Here is a 17,904-nt window from a genome sequence, read left to right on the forward strand (position 1 = left end):
CCAGGAAAGCGACTCTAGGCAGCTGGATTGATAAATGATTGATTTACTTTACAAAAAAACAGAAAGAATATAACAATAGAATTACAAGGCCAAAGGCCAACACCCCTGTGCTGCGCCACCCGAAATGACGATATATGCCACCTTCTCACCAACATTTGCCTAACCAAAGGACTGTCTGAACAGTCGCCTAATACCTGGTAATCCCTCTGGAAAGCAGGAGTAAATGTGTGTGTGAGCACGCCCTACCAGTGGTGCAGCACAAGAACTTACAACTTATTCAGCTAAACATAAACAAATCCCATAAATCCCCTGAATATCCTTAATTGCTGAAGCCTCACAGAGAAGGCAGATGGTAAAAGTAGGAAGGTGAACCATACAGCTCAGCAACACAGTCCTGGAAATGTTCTAGAGCAACAGTCAATGCAAACGTGTGGCGCTGTCCCTTTAAGGTTTTAAATGTAACTGACATCTGACACAGCAGAGTCGGCGAGCCTTACTGTGTCTATAGTCGGCCTATCTAGAACAGATAGTTGTTTTGGTGCCAAAACATAAAGTGCAGCGTGCACATGGTCCTGGGCCCAGCCTACCATACCCGGGTACTATGTGTCCAGCTGCCATGATAAGAGCCTTGGAGATCCTCTCATGGTGACCAGTATAGCCAGCAACTGCAGAATGGTGATTGCCCCGTCACGGTCCTCCTCGCTAAACTCCAACATGAGTCTTCTCCCAATACACCTAAGTGTTTCTGCGGCTCCTTTCTGTTACGCACGCCTCTCGCTTTCCCTTCAGCTCACACACGGCACCTCCTCAAGTCTCCAAGTCCAGAGCAGACGTCCGTTGAGATGTTGCTATAGTAACTAAACAGTCAAATGCAGATGCAAGACAGCGGCCTCTAGTGGCTGGTCAGTAACAATGCGTACAATGAACAGTAATAAGCATGTTGCAGCATTTCACAGTGGATAAAGGTGATTAATACACTCTCAGCCTCTCACATAAGCATAGTGAAGCTACACAAGCACAGCAGTAAAATGGAAATAAGCTTGGAGTAAGAATCTCAATAGTTGTATATACAAATATTGTGGTTGTGCAAGACCAACTAAAATATGCTATGGTTATGCAAACCCAATAGTGCAAAGTCGACAATATAGCCATATCATTGCTATATAAGGTAAGAAACACAGTGATGGTGGGGTTGTGATGTCACAGGCGCTCCATATCCAATCAGCACCGGCTTCTGTCTCCCAGACTTCGGACCAAATGAACAGGAAGTGAGAGCTGCGGCTGCGCTCACTTACTGTTGATTGTTTAGTCCGCGGGCGTGGAGAAGGAAGGCGGCGCTGACTGTACGCGGGGTTTTCATGACATCACAATCCAAGGTGAGTCCCGGCATTGCACGCCCGGGCACTTCTCCGGTACGGGAGGTGAGTATAGGATTTATTATTTCACCTGAAACATAGTCACAAGGGGTTGTCCTAGTGTAGGGGGTGAGCATACCCCTACAAAAGGAGATAGTACCGGATATGTTATTAATAAAAATGTGTTATCTATATATGCATGTAGTTGGTGTTAGGGCACCCCTAGTGGCCGGGTGGGACGGCTGTTGCCACCGGGGAGGAGGAGCCGGCTGTAGCATGGGGGAAGGTGTGAGTGTGTGTGAGGTTGTTGGATCCGGGACGTGAGAGAGTGAAGATCAAGGGGCAGAGTGTGGGGGCTGAATCAAGAGGGGACGCCGGAGAGAACGGGAGAGTGTACGGATCCTCGGAGAGTGAAGCAACCGGTGTGGGTCCGGTGTGTGTGTAACCGTCAGTGGGAGCCCGGTGAAGCGGAGTAATCAGGGCACAGCCCCACGGGAGGATTCGTTAGGGCAGGTTGTCCCCCAGCCCAGGAAGTGTTTTCTTGTCTGCAACCGCCGGATTGAGACTACGTGTGTCAAGTGTGTCAATAAATATGTCTTTTGTTTGCATCACATCTGGCCTGAAGACTGTTTGTACCGCTGCCGGCGACGACACCACCACGCTCTGCCCCACCAAGCCAGTTCCCGACATTGAAGTAGTGATGGAGCCAGGGGTAAGCCTTGAAGCAACAAAGGCCACGACTACAAGGCCAGAGGCCCCCCTGGCTCATCACTACACTAGTACTGCACAACCCCTATAAAGTAATAAAAAAAAGTATGTGATGCTTCATGATATGAATATAGCTTATTGTGCACTGTGGGCTTAAGTCCATCTATATTGCACATAGGTAAATTGTATTCATCATTTGCCATAGTAAAATCACAGATAAGTGTGGAAGATAAAGTACCAAATAACATATAGCAAATTATATAAAGTAATAAGAAAAATCATGGAGGATTAATGTAGCCTAACAATAAGACCCTCACTCCATACTCTGGATAATTAATGAGTAAATGGTAAATTATTAACCAAGGTAGGCAGTTGGTCAATATTCAAACATTGCAATCTAAGCACACAAATGATTGACTGTATGAAGTAGATGTCCTACAGAGGCATGGAAAAGTTTGGGCACCCCTGGTAAAAATTACTGTTATTATGAACAGCTAAGCAAGTTGAAGATGAAATGATCTTTAAAAGGCATAAAGCAAATGATGACACCTTTCCTTTGTATTTTAGGCAAAATAAATAATTTTTATTATCTTTTGCATTTTAAAATTAACAAAAAAATAAAATGAGCCAATGTAAAAGTTTGAGCACCCTACACGGTTAGTACCTAGTAGCACCCCCTTTGGCATGTATCACAGCTTGTAGACACGATTTGTAGCGGCCAAGTGCGTTTCAATTCTTGTTGGAGGGATTTTCATCCATTCTTCCTTGGAAAATGCTTTCAGTTCTGTGAGATTCCTGCCTCGTCTTGCATGCACTGCTCTTCCTTGGAAAATGCTTTCAGTTCTGTGAGATTCCCCACTCGTCTTGCATGCACTGCTCTTCCTTGGAGACGTCTTCCAGTTCTGTGAGATTCCTGGCTCGTCTTGCATGCACTACTCTTCCTTGGAGATGTCTTCCAGTTCTGTGAGATTCCTGGCTCGTCTTGCATGCACTACTCTTCCTTGGAGATGTCTTCCAGGTCTGTGAGGTTTCTGGCTCGTCTTGCATGCACTGCTCTTCTTTGGAGATGTCTTCCAGTTTTGTGAGATTCCTGCCTCGTCTTGCATGCACTGCTCTTCCTTGTAGATGTCTTCCAGTTCTGTAAGATTCTTGGCTCGTCTTGCATGCACTGCTCTTCCTTGCAGACATCTTCCAGTTCTGTGAGATTCCTGACTCATCTTGCATGCACTGCTCTTCCTTGGAGATGTCTTCCAGTTCTGTGAGATTTCTGGCTCGTCTTGCATGCACTGCTCTTCCTTGAAGACATCTTCCAGTTCTGTGAGATTCTCAACTCGTCTTGCATGTACTACTCTTCCTTGGAGTCGTCTTCCAGTTCTGTGAGATTCCTGGCTAATCTTGCATGCACTGCTCTTCCTTGGAGACGTCTTCCAGTTCTGTGAGATTCCTGGCGCATCTTCCAGGCATGGCTCTTCCTTGGAGACGTCTTCCAGTTCTGTGAGATTCCTGGCTCGTCTTCCATGCACTGCTCTTCCTTGGAGACGTCTTCCAGTTCTGTGAGATTCCTGGCTCTTGCATGCTCTGCTCTTTTGAGGTCTAGCCACAGATTTTGAATGATGATCAGATCAGGGGACTGTGATGGTCATTGTAAAATCTTTTGCTTGCGCCTTTTGAGGTCATCTATTGTGGCTTTTAAAGTGTGTTTGGATCATTATCCATTTGTAGAAGCCATCCCTTATTCCACTTTTCAACTAAAGCTATTTAACAGATGGAGTTATGTTTGCATCAAGAATTTGTTGAAATTTCATTGAATCCATTCTTTCTGCTACCTGTGAAATGTTGCAGCCACTGGCTGCAACAAAACCCCAAAGCATGATTGATCCACCCCCATGCTTAATGGTTGGCAAGATGTTCTTTTACTGAAATTCTGTGCCCTTTTCTCTCCACACATATCTTTGTTGATTGTGGCCAAAGAGTTCTATTTTAACCTCATTGGTGTATAGGACTTGAATCCAAAATGCATCAGCTTATTTAGATGTTCTTCTGCATACCTCTATTGCTGAATTTTATGGACACAGGAGAGGTTTTCTTCTGATGACTCTTCCATGAAGGTCATATTTGGGCAGGTGTCTCTGAACAGTAGAACAATGCTCCACAACTCAGAGTCTGCTAATCTTTCTGAAAGTCTTTTGCAGTCACGCACAAGTTCTGATTTGCCTCTCTAGTAATCCTATGAGCAGCTCACAAAAAATGTACTTAGTCTTCTAGACCTTATCTTCAATTCCACTGTTCCTAGTAACTGCCATTTCTTACTTCCATTTCCAACTGAGCAAAAGCCAACTTGAAAACACATTGCTATTTCTGGTGTTTTTGAGTTACACAGGCAATTTTAGGCATCAACTATCTGTGAGCTTATTAAGGGTAAGGCTAGCAAGAGTTAAACTCTACTCACCTGCTGGTTACCTCTGGGGTCACATGTTGTTGGAAACCTATTATAGTTACTCCCCAGTTTTTTAAGATGGTGTAATCTGTCTTCCCATGCCGGCTATAGTCTTATGCTGTGTTGGTCTGTGTGCTTTCGTGTCCCAGTCCTGCTGGTGGTTGTGTCTTTGCACTTGGTGATGTTGTGGATAAACCTGTTATCTTATTTCCTCCCTGCTCTTCACCTAAGGTGAACTCATTCAACTCTGTGACCTCACCTCAGGTGAACTCCATTGAGTTAAACAAGACCTGCATCTCTTGTCAGAAAAACGCGGGTTTTTTTGCCAAGATATATAGAGTAGGTGCTTGAATTTATACACTAAATTCCTGGACCAATTTTGCATCTCCTGGCAGAAAAACACATCAAAACGCGATGCAATTTTCATATTTTTTTTTTGGCAGGAGATGCAGATTTGCTGCAGAAGTTTGGTGTATAAATTTCATTTCCTGGCAGAAAACTGCATAAAAAAACATTGTTTTCATGCCGTTTCAGTGCGGTTTTCTGTCAGGAGATACAAATTTAGAGCAGAAATCCGGTGCAGACATTTCAGCGCCAAAATTGTATCTCTTGGCAGAAAACTGCAGCAAATTTAAGTTTTTTATTTCTGTCAGGAGATGCAGATTTGGTGTTGGAATTTATACAGAAAATACCTTCACCAAATTTGCATCTCCTGACAAAAAAAGCATCAAAACTACAACACGTTTTGATTTTTTTTTTTTTTTTGCCAGAAGATGCAGACTTTGTGCAGAAATTTGGTGTATAAATTTCAGCACCAAATCTACATCTCCTGCCAAAAAAAACACATCAAAACCACATTTCATTTGGATGCAATTTTTTTTTACGAGGAGATGCAGAATTGGTGCAGGAATTTGCTGTATAAATTTCAGCATTAAATTTGCATCTGTTGGCAAAAAAACTGTTTTCTGCCTGGAGATACAGGTCTCATTGAACTGAATGAGTTCACCTGAGGTGAGGTCACTGAGTTCAATGAGGTCACCTCAGGTGAGTTTATCTGTGCTCACAGGTAGGATATTATATATAGTATGACGTACGATGTATTGTTCCTTTGATGTCCTGAGAAAGGAGACGGATGTCTCTGAAACGCGTAGACCTGTACAAACAATAAAGGAATCATATTAATATACTATTGAGTATCAGCGCGGTATATACCTGATTTCCACCTATGTCATACTATATACACTACACCTCGGAGCTGCGGCAGATACCACTACTGAATGTGCTACATAGGGGTTGTGACTTTCACAACCTGAAAAGGTGAGTGTACCGTGATCCCTTTTGTGTCTGATATCACTACCGGGTAGGACCCCCTTGTGCTTTCTCTTGCACAATACTATATATCTAAGTAGGATATTGTGGGAAATATTGCATTTATTGAAATAATAAAAAACTGCTGCAGGAAGTTACTCTTATTTTGATATTCAGCCAAGATACGCGCACGACTGGAGACTGCAGCCTGGTGCCGTATGCTTTACCATGGCTGGGTATCATAATACTGGGGAACCCCATGACAATTTTTTCATTTTATATTTGCACCAATCTAGACGCAGACAGAGTGCTTCTGGTTGCAGTCACACACACTCGGGGTGCTTTCTGACTGCAACCAATCAGAGACGCCAGGACTGCCAGTAGGAGGGGGAAGCAGTGAATATGTATGAAGGATAATGAGTGGCCCCAGAAGTAAAGTGTGCTGCATGGAGCAGAGTTAAAGCCATGCGGAGACAGATAAGCAAAAGGCGCTTGCTATATTATTATTTTCTTTCATTTTTTATTTTGATTTTTGTTTTTCTTACCTGAGTGGCTGGACCCAGATTGTTACCTGGAGTTTCCTGAGGACTCCGTACCTGGGGTCTGTGCTTGGGTTGTTTTGAACCCATGCGGATCCGGACTTTTACAGTCCGGGTCTGCTCATCTCTCCTTATTAGCTAAGGGCGGCTTTGCACGTTGCAACATCACACGTGCGATGTCGGTGGGGTCAAATCGAAAGTGGTGCACATCCGGCGTCACTTTCGACATCGTAGTGTGTAAATCCTAGATGATACGAAAAGCGTCGTTATCGTATCATCGGTGTAGGCGCTGACTTTTTCAAAATTACGCTGCCGCGACAGGTACAATGTTGTTCCTTGTTCCTGCGGCAGCACACATCGCTGTGTATGAAGCCGCAGGAGCGAGGAACATCACCTTACCCGCCGCTGGCGGCTATACGGAAGGAAAAAGGTGGGCGGGATGTTTACATCCTGCTCATCTCCACCCCTCCGGTTTGATTGGCCGCCTGCCATTTGACGTCGCTCTGACGTTGTACGACCCGCCCCCTTAGGAAGGAGGCGGGTCGCCGGCCAGAGCGACATCGCAGGGCAGGTGAGTGCATGTGAAGCTGGCGTAGCGATAATGTTCACTACGCCAGGAATCACAAGATATCGCTGCTGCGACGGGGGCGGGGACTATCGCGCTCGACATTGCATCGGCTTGCGATGTCGCAACGTGCAAAGTCCGCCTAAGAATGGATTGTCATAAGGAGTTGGCCCAGATATTGATATCCATTTGTCACGGTGAAGGGCAAAAGTCTTGAAAAATAAGAGTCAACACTGCAAATATTGAGTTTTTACATAAAATTAATGTATTTGTGAGTAAATGTGTGAAATTTGAGAAATGCTGCTAATTCTACTTAAGTAATCATAACAATATTCAACTGAAAGATCTAAAAACAGTAAACTTTGTGAAAACCAAAATTTGTGTCAGGCCCCCTTCACACGTGCGTGTAAATCACGTACGTGTTATGCGTACCGTATTTCATGTCCGTGTTGCATTTTTATCGTCCATTCTCTGGCTCCGTGTGTGATGCGTGTGTTTTCCGTATGTCCGTATTAGATGTGCGTGTGTCCATGTTTGTATTCCATATGTAATCCGTATTTCATCCGTATGCCATCCGTTTTGCTAGTACATGTTGCAGGAAAAAGTCATGTAATGAATGGGATAATATGTTGCTGGTGTGTTCAATTCACCCTCACTGTGTCCTGCAAAATAAATGCGATTTCCTAGGGACCTTTTCTAATCACATGCACCTGTTCCAAAATGATACAATCATTGCCATATTTGCAAAAAAACGGACACGGACCATACGGAGATGCATCCGTGTCACGTACGTGTGCCCACGGACCCATTGAGTTTAATGGGTGCGTGTTCCATGAGAAAACGGACATGCTTCCATCTTTAACGCACCAACAAACGTATCACGCACACGGACACATGCTCCGAATGGAAAAACGAACGTGTAACTCAGTACATTGCTTAACATTGGAGTACGTGTGCCCGTGTCTCCGGTACGTGCAGGAATGGACCTAACACGTACCGGAGACACGTGCGTGTGAAGTGGGCCTCAGGTGTAATTTTTGGCCACAACTGCATTGTTGTGGTGATATTTTCACATTTTTTTGTTCATAATTAACTCTTTTGGTATTTGCTCTAAGGCCTCCTTCAGACGTCAGTGATTCCGATACGTATGTGACAGTTTGTATACGTACCCATCCGTACCGAATCACGGACATACAGTCAGGGCCAGAAATATTTGGACAGTGACACAAGTTTTGTTATTTTAGCTGTTTACAAAAACATGTTCAGAAATACAATTCTATATATAATATGGGCTGAAAGTGCACACTCCCAGCTGCAATATGAGAGTTTTCACATCCAAATCGGAGAAAGGGTTTAGGAATCATAGCTCTGTAATGCATAGCCTCCTCTTTTTCAAGGGACCAAAAGTAATTGGACAAGGGACTCTAAGCGCTGCAATTAACTCTGAAGGCGTCTCCCTCGTTATCCTGTAATCAATGAAGTAGTTAAAAGGTCTGGGGTTGATTACAGGTGTGTGGTTTTGCATTTGGAAGCTGTTGCTGTGACCAGACAACATGCGGTCTAAGGAACTCTCAATTGAGGTGAAGCAGAACATCCTGAGGCTGAAAAAAAAGAAAAAATCCATCAGAGAGATAGCAGACATGCTTGGATTAGCAAAATCAACAGTCAGGTACATTCTGAGAAAAAAGGAATTGACTGGTGAGCTTGGGAACTCAAAAAGGCCTGGGCGTCCACGGATGACAACAGTGGTGGATGATCGCCGCATACTTTAATTGGTGAAGAAGAACCCGTTCACAACATCAACTGAAGTCCAGAACACTCTCAGTGAAGTAGGTGTATCTGTCTCTAAGTCAACAGTAAAGAGAAGACTCCATGAAAGTAAATACAAAGGGTTCACATCTAGATGCAAACCATTCATCAATTCCAAAAATAGACAGGCCAGAGTTAAATTTGCTGAAAAACACCTCATGAAGCCAGCTCAGTTCTGGAAAAGTATTCTATGGACAGATGAGACAAAGATCAACCTGTACCAGAATGATGGGAATAAAAAAGATGGGAGAAGAAAGGGAACGGCACATGATCCAAGGCACACCACATCCTCTGTAAAACATGGTGGAGGCAACGTGATGGCATGGGCATGCATGGCTTTCAATGGCACTGGGTCACTTGTGTTTATTGATGACATAACAGCAGACAAGAGTAGCCAGATGAATTCTGAAGTGTACCGGGATATACTTTCAGCCCAGATTCAGCCAAATGCCGCAAAGTTGATTGGACGGCGCTTCATAGTACAGATAGACAATGACCCCAAGCATACAGCCAAAGCTACCCAGGAGTTCATGAGTGCTAAAAAGTGGAACATTCTGCAATGGCCAAGTCAATCACCAGATCTTAACCCAATTGAGCATGCATTTCACTTGTTCAAATCCAGACTTAAGACGGAAAGACCCACAAACAATCAAGACCTGAAGGCTGCGGCTGTAAAGGCTTGGCAAAGCATTAAGAAGGAGGAAACCCAGCGTTTGGTGATGTCCATGGGTTCCAGACTTAAGGCAGTGATTGCCTCCAAAGGAATCGCAACAAAATATTGAAAATAAAAATATTTTGTTTGGGTTTGGTTTATTTGTCCAATTACTTTTGACCTCCTAAAATGTGGAGTGTTTGTAAAGAAATGTGACAATTCCTACAATTTCTATCAGATATTTTTGTTCAAACCTTCAAATTAAACGTTACAATCTGCACTTGAATTCTGTTGTAGAGGTTTCATTTCAAATCCAATGTGGTGGCATGCAGAGCCCAACTCGCGAAAATTGTGTCACTGTCCAAATATTTCTGGACCTAACTGTACGCAGATCCTTTAAAATCAATAAGTCTGTGCACACATTAGTGATTTCTCACTGACGTGTTTCCATTTGGCGTATACACGTGTTTGTGTGCTCCGCACGGAGACCAGTCCATTTTTTTCTGGCATCACTAATGTCCCACGGAACACACAATGGTGTGATCCATGAAACACGTACCAGAAAAATCACATACATTTAACATAAAAGCTTTTATACTCGCCTTCTTCAGCGATGCTGTCTCCAGACGCTGCTGTTTCCTGCTTCCAGGCCGACTAATTATGCTCATGCATATGCACTGTACAGCTAACCCAGAAGTAGCTGCAGAGGGGAGAAAGCGGCGGCCAGACACAGCATCGTGGCAGACTTCAGCACCATGGACAGCAGTGGCGTGGACAGGTGAATATAAGTCACTGATCTTGTATTATCATGGATAGCACAGGGAGATCACATATGTGCCCAAATCATGGCACACAGAGGGACATACTCACCTTTATCACATCAGTGAAAAACTCAAACATTTTTCACTAACGTGTGAAGTGGGCCTAAGTGTAAACTGCTTTTGATGTGGTGTTTTTTAATGCATTTTCCAGTATGTTTTTTCTGTATAAAATGCATGGAAAAAATGCATATGTGAACAAAACGTGCACAACGGTCTATATGACAGCTTCTTTATACAAAATATAGAGCATCAACATGTTTCCTCAAATATAAGATAAAATATAAATAAAACGAACAAAAAAAGAATATGATTATTAAAAACACCAAATGCATAATTTGTTTTTGAAAGCACCAAAATATTCACATGAGAAATGATCCTAAAGTTTCCTCTTGAATTCACATGGTGGAAGAATTGTTTGCGGTAATAGAAGGAGGGGCGTAAGGGGGATATTTTGATATTTCAATAAGCCGCACATACTTTTATATGTATATATAATGAATCAGCGACAAATAAATATGTGATCTGGGAAACCCCACATGGATCATCCAGAATGGTGAACTGTTAGTAAAATGTTCGAATTTCATTGTAAAGTAATCCATCTGTTACGGTTGCTGCGAGCACTGGAGACTATGTCCAGATTTCTTGCTACTGCACATGTGCGAGCGCTGGAGACTAAGTCCAGATTTCTTGCTACTGCACATGTGCGAGCGCTGGAGACTAAGTCCAGATTTCTTGCTACTGCACATGTGCGAGCGCTGGAGACTAAGTCCTATCTTGGAGCCATTGCACATGTGCGGGTGACATCATCGCTGACACGAGGTCACATGTCTCTGACACCTTCTATGCCGATTGGTCGCTGGTCATGTGCTTGTGACGCCTTGCTCGGTGATAGGCCAGCATGACGTCACTCTTGTCGTTCTGGCAGCCGATTGGCTCTGGTGTCCTCCATCTTGGATGAGGCACAGAGTCTATATAAGACCCTGACACACGCCGCATGGTGCTCAGTCCTCTTGGTTCATGCATGAGGGTAGACGCCCTGTGCACGTTCCTCTAGGCATTCCTCTGTCTATGCAAGGTGAGCGCTACCGGCAGGGTAGCGTTCTTATACCTTACAGCTTCGGCTGCTGTCCGTATCCTTACCTCTTAGGGGAGCGGACATAGGCAGGTGCCTGAGGCACATGGTCTGGCTGGGCCTTGTGATTCGACTCGTAGGTGGACGTTGCCGCTAGGGTAACGTTCCTTATACTGCGTCTGGCAGTTGTTCGTATCCTCGCACACTAGGGGAGCGAACAGAGGTAGGAGCTTTGTGCGGCTTACGCTGCTGTTCGTCTCTTTTGCACCACTAGAAGAGCGGACCTAGGCAGGTGCCATATCTAGTGGTTCGTGTCCTCGCACACTAGTGGAGCGAACGCAGGTAGGAGCTTTGTGCGGCTTACGCTGCTGTTCGTCTCTTTTGCACCACTAGAAGAGCGGACCTAGGTAGGTGCCATTTCGCACACATTGCCTTTGTCTCTGTGATTATTAACAGAGATCATTCCACACACCCTCCAAGTAAGGGAGGAATTGCTTTACTTACTTATTATATCCTTCTGTGAGTTAACAGAGGTATTGCACTCTGCCATAGTCTGCAGCAGAGTCTTTGCACGGTGGACCCTGACTGTCTGATACTCCTTTAAGTTATTATCAGACAGCCCCCCGTAACATTAGGACTGAGCCAAGGGTCTGGCAGTTATGGCAGAATATCAGCAGTTACACCGTTACATACAAGTACTTGAGTCACGGCTCAAGAGTATAGAGGATAAACCTCAGACCATGGTGACATCTGCACATGATCCTCGACTTGCTCTGCCAAACAGATATTCTGGCGATGCCAGATCATGTCGTGGTTTCATTAGTCAGTGTCAGATACACCTAGAGGTCAACTCTTCTCGCTTCTCTACGGAGAGGTCCAGAGTAGGCTTTATCATCTCCTTACTTCAGGACAAAGCCTTAGAATGGGCGACTCCCCTATGGGAGCGCTCTGATGTGGTTACTCTGAGACATCAAGACTTTCTTGATGCTCTTAAGGCAGTATTCATGGGTCCGCAGGTTACCCATGATGCGGCCCTGAGACTGTTAGATCTATCTCAGGGTTCGTTATCCACTAGTTCTTATGCCATTGCTTTTAGAACTCTGGTGGCAGAACTAGATTGGCCAGAGAAGGTGTTGATTCCTATCTTCTGGAGAGGGTTGGCAGGCTATGTCAAGGATGCTCTTGCTACTCGTGAGGTCCCTGCTTCTCTGGAGGACTTGATCACAGTAGCAACGAGGATCGATGTACGCCATAAGGAACGTAGACTCGAGGTCTCTTCCTCACGCCCTAAGCATCGGGCTATTCCAGTTGTTGAGGGTCCACTACCATCTTCCTCAGCATCTGAAACATCTCCCACTCCTATGGAGTTAGGTCATACGTCTTCCAGACTACGCAAGTCTGGTCCTCCTATATGTTACGTATGTCGTCAGACTGGGCACTATGCCAACAAGTGTCCTAGTCGTCAGGGAAACTCCCTGGTCTAGTAACCATTAGAGGGGGGTTACTAGAGACGTCTTCTGCACCCTCTAAGTGTTGTATCCCAGGTCAGCTCTCGTTATCTGAGAATACATGGCCTATTATGGCTTTTGTGGATTCCGGAGCTGACGGGACTTTTGTGTCCTCAGGATTTGTAAAGGGACACAATATTCCCTCTATTATGTTAGAGGCGCCTATTCCTGTCCGTGTTGTTAATGGAACTATGTTGTCTGACTCCATTACATTGAGGACAGTTCCCTTGCGCCTTTCCCTGTCTCAGGGTCACATAGAGGAGATTTCTTTTCTTGTTTTGCCTGAGGGTATAGACGACATCCTTCTGGGTCTTCCATGGCTTCGGACTCATGCTCCTCACATTGACTGGGAGTCTGACAGCATTATTAGTTGGGGTTCGAAATGTCAGTCCCGATGTCTTCCCTTACCACCTAAGGTCATTGCGGTTGCATCTACTGATCTCTCTCCCATACCTACACCCTATCTGGATTTCGCTGACGTGTTCTCCAAACAGGGTGCTGAGGTTCTTCCACCCCATAGGCCGTATGACTGTGCCATAGACCTTATCCCAGGTTCGGTTCCACCTAAAGGCAGGGTTTACCCCCTGTCGATACCTGAGTCGGAGGCCATGTCGACCTATATAAGAGAGAGTTTAGAGAAGGGGTTCATTCGTAAGTCTGTCTCTCCCGCGGGAGCTGGGTTTTTCTTTGTTCGGAAGAAAGAGGGTGATTTGCGTCCCTGCATAGATTACAGGGGTCTCAACGCAATCACAATAAAGAACAAATACCCATTACCTTTAATTTCGGAGCTCTTTGACAGACTGAGAGGAGCTCAAGTTTTTACGAAGTTGGATCTGCGGGGTGCGTATAACTTGGTACGAATTCGAAAGGGTGACGAATGGAAGACCGCTTTTAACACCCGAGACGGTCACTATGAATACCTCGTCATGCCTTTTGGGTTATGTAATGCACCCGCAGTATTTCAGGACTTCGTAAACGATGTGTTCAGGGATTTACTGTTATCCTCAGTAGTGGTGTATCTGGACGACATCCTGATTTTTTCTCCTGATCTGGAGACTCATCGTCAGGATGTCGTTCGTGTCCTTTCCCGTTTAAGGGAGCACTCATTGTTTGCTAAACTCGAGAAATGTGTATTCGAGCAGTCCTCATTGCCTTTTTTGGGTTACATTATCTCACAAGAGGGCCTGGCTATGGATCCTGCGAAGCTCTCTGCTGTCCTGCAATGGTCCGAACCTCATTCCTTGAAGGCGGTGCAACGCTTCTTAGGATTCATAAATTATTACAGGCAGTTCATACCCCATTTTTCTACTTTGGTGGCCCCTTTGGTGGCCTTGACTAAGAAAGGTGCTAATCCCAAAGCCTGGTCTACTGAGACATCTCAGGCTTTTGAGGCAGTAAAAAGACACTTTTCAACTGCTCCCGTTCTTCAAAGACCCGATGAGAGTAAGCCCTTCCTCTTAGAGGTTGATGCCTCTTCAGTGGGTGCTGGTGCGGTCTTGTATCAAAAGAACGGTGCAGGTAGAAAAAGGCCGTGTTTCTTCTTTGCTAAAACCTTTTCACCGGCAGAGAGAAACTATACCATTGGGGATAGGGAACTGCTCGCCTTGAGATTAGCCTTGGAGGAGTGGCGTCACTTGCTGGAAGGAGCGAAACATCCTTTCCAGGTCTATACAGACCATAAGAATCTGACGTACTTACAAACCGCTCAGCGTCTGAATCCTCGGCAAGCCCGCTGGTCCTTGTTTTTCTCCCGCTTTCACTTCTCCATCAACTATCTGTCTGGGAGTAAGAATAACAAGGCAGACGCCCTGTCTCGCTCTATGCTTTCTACCCAGGAAGAGATTGACGAACCTCGTCTTATCCTTCCCTCCAGGGTTTTTCATACGCTCTCGCCTGTGACGTTAGACCAAATCCCACCGGGCAAGACCTTTGTTCCGCCTGATCGACAGAATGATATACTGTCATGGGCCCACACCTCAAAGGTGGGTGGGCATTTTGGTATTAGACGGACACGAGAGTTACTGGAGAGGTGGTATTGGTGGCCACACTTAGCCAGCCACGTCAAGAGATATGTCGGTTCCTGCTACTCGTGTGCTCGCAACCGTCCATTACGGCAGAGACCGGCTGGGCTCTTGCATCCTTTACCAGTGCCAGATAGACCATGGGAGGTGGTAGGCATGGACTTTGTGGGTGATCTTCCATGTTCACAGGGACATAGATTTGTGTGGGTCATTACGGACCATTTCTCCCGGATGGTTCATCTCGTACCGTTATCGAGAATCCCATCTTCCAGGGTACTAGCCAAACTATTCCTCAAGCATGTCTTTAGGCTTCACGGGATGCCAGATCATATCATTTGTGATAGAGGCCCGCAATTTGCTTCCCGTTTCTGGCGAGATCTTTGTAGCCTTCTGCAAATTGAGTTGAATCTATCTTCGGCATACCATCCGGAGACCAATGGTTTGGTTGAGCGTACCAATCAATCCATGATTATATACCTTCGACACTTTGTTGCTGAGAATCACGATAACTGGTCCTCCCTCCTACCCTGGGCAGAATTTGCCCTTAACAATTCGCTGGCTGAGGCCACTGGGCAGACACCGTTCGTACTCAATAATGGGCAACACCCTAGGGTACCGGTACCGTTTCCCGCTGCTGCACCTCCTCCTCTTGTGGCCGACTGGGCAACTAATGCCAGAGAGGTTTGGGATCGGACTCAAGAGTCAATCCAAGCAGCTAAGGACCGTATGAAGACGGTGTCCGATCGGTTTCGTCGCCCGGCTCCTGTCTTTTCTCCAGGGGACTTTGTGTGGCTCTCTGCAAAAAACGTGAAACTTAGAGTGAGCTCTGTCAAATTTGCTCCTCGCTTCCTGGGTCCTTATGAGGTTCTTCGACAGGTAAATCCTGTAGTCTACCAATTGAAGTTACCCGTCCATCTTAGGATCCATGACAAATTCCATGTTTCACTGCTAAAGCCGGCAATTTTACCTCACGCTCGTGAAGTGCACTCTCCTGCTTCTGATTCCTCTCGCTCTAGCTATGAGGTACGAGCCATAGTTGGTTCTAAGATGGTTAGAGGGCGCAGGTTCTTCTTGATAGATTGGGAGGGCTACGGCCCGGAACATCGCTCTTGGGAGCCTGAGGAGGCTGTCCATGCTCCCGACTTAGTTGCTGATTACCTGCGTCGCCGGGAGGGGGGCCCTTGAGGGGGAGGTACTGTTACGGTTGCTGCGAGCACTGGAGACTATGTCCAGATTTCTTGCTACTGCACATGTGCGAGCGCTGGAGACTAAGTCCAGATTTCTTGCTACTGCACATGTGCGAGCGCTGGAGACTAAGTCCAGATTTCTTGCTACTGCACATGTGCGAGCGCTGGAGACTAAGTCCAGATTTCTTGCTACTGCACATGTGCGAGCGCTGGAGACTAAGTCCTATCTTGGAGCCATTGCACATGTGCGGGTGACATCATCGCTGACACGAGGTCACATGTCTCTGACACCTTCTATGCCGATTGGTCGCTGGTCATGTGCTTGTGACGCCTTGCTCGGTGATAGGCCAGCATGACGTCACTCTTGTCGTTCTGGCAGCCGATTGGCTCTGGTGTCCTCCATCTTGGATGAGGCACAGAGTCTATATAAGACCCTGACACACGCCGCATGGTGCTCAGTCCTCTTGGTTCATGCATGAGGGTAGACGCCCTGTGCACGTTCCTCTAGGCATTCCTCTGTCTATGCAAGGTGAGCGCTACCGGCAGGGTAGCGTTCTTATACCTTACAGCTTCGGCTGCTGTCCGTATCCTTACCTCTTAGGGGAGCGGACATAGGCAGGTGCCTGAGGCACATGGTCTGGCTGGGCCTTGTGATTCGACTCGTAGGTGGACGTTGCCGCTAGGGTAACGTTCCTTATACTGCGTCTGGCAGTTGTTCGTATCCTCGCACACTAGGGGAGCGAACAGAGGTAGGAGCTTTGTGCGGCTTACGCTGCTGTTCGTCTCTTTTGCACCACTAGAAGAGCGGACCTAGGCAGGTGCCATATCTAGTGGTTCGTGTCCTCGCACACTAGTGGAGCGAACGCAGGTAGGAGCTTTGTGCGGCTTACGCTGCTGTTCATCTCTTTTGCACCACTAGAAGAGCGGACCTAGGTAGGTGCCATTTCGCACACATTGCCTTTGTCTCTGTGATTATTAACAGAGATCATTCCACACACCCTCCAAGTAAGGGAGGAATTGCTTTACTTACTTATTATATCCTTCTGTGAGTTAACAGAGGTATTGCACTCTGCCATAGTCTGCAGCAGAGTCTTTGCACGGTGGACCCTGACTGTCTGATACTCCTTTAAGTTATTATCAGACAGCCCCCCGTAACACCATCCTTTTTTAAACTAATTTTCTGTTAAAAATGGGGCATACTCATGGCGACATTTAGATTGTATGCTCTATGAGAAAAACATTGAAATGGTGACATCATAAAGGTCAGAAATAGGTGACATCCACAGATAATTAAAAAATGATATGTTATGCTCACACATACCTACTTGCACTCACTTAAGCTCATCCATTATAAACCTGGATATTTATATATTATTATCCTAGACACATAAATTAGATTATGCTCATTGAAGGAAGAATAAAGGTTTGGAAAGATTCCTTGTTTTCCACATGAAAGAATCAAGCTTGATTTAATAATAACAAGAACAAAGCAAAATAAATAATGTATAAGAACAATGTACAGTGTATAAATGCTGTTAAATACGCTATGAAAATCAGTTTTATTACATAGATTCTGCACCAGAACTAAGTTGAGTACATAAATACTATTTCAGAAATAAATTAATTTCATACATAATATATCAGAGCCAAGCTAAGTGCTTTCATATAATAAGCTATCAGTCAGTAGGGAGTTGTGGAGAAACCAGCGCAATAAGGTCTTAACCGAAAAAAACCCAAAATTATTATGAGTAGATGCACTCACCTAAAGGGGTTGTGTAAGTCACAACTCCTGTAGTAGCGTGTTAGCTGAAATAGAACAGCCTCAGCCTCGAAGAGATCATGTAGAAAAATGGTGGGAGAAAAGAACCGGGCATCTTGCTGCACTATTCACCATACAGATGAAGAGATGTAAGTTTATTCCA

This window comes from Anomaloglossus baeobatrachus, chromosome 12 (assembly GCF_048569485.1).
Source record: "Anomaloglossus baeobatrachus isolate aAnoBae1 chromosome 12, aAnoBae1.hap1, whole genome shotgun sequence".
Taxonomy (NCBI): domain Eukaryota; kingdom Metazoa; phylum Chordata; class Amphibia; order Anura; family Aromobatidae; genus Anomaloglossus; species Anomaloglossus baeobatrachus.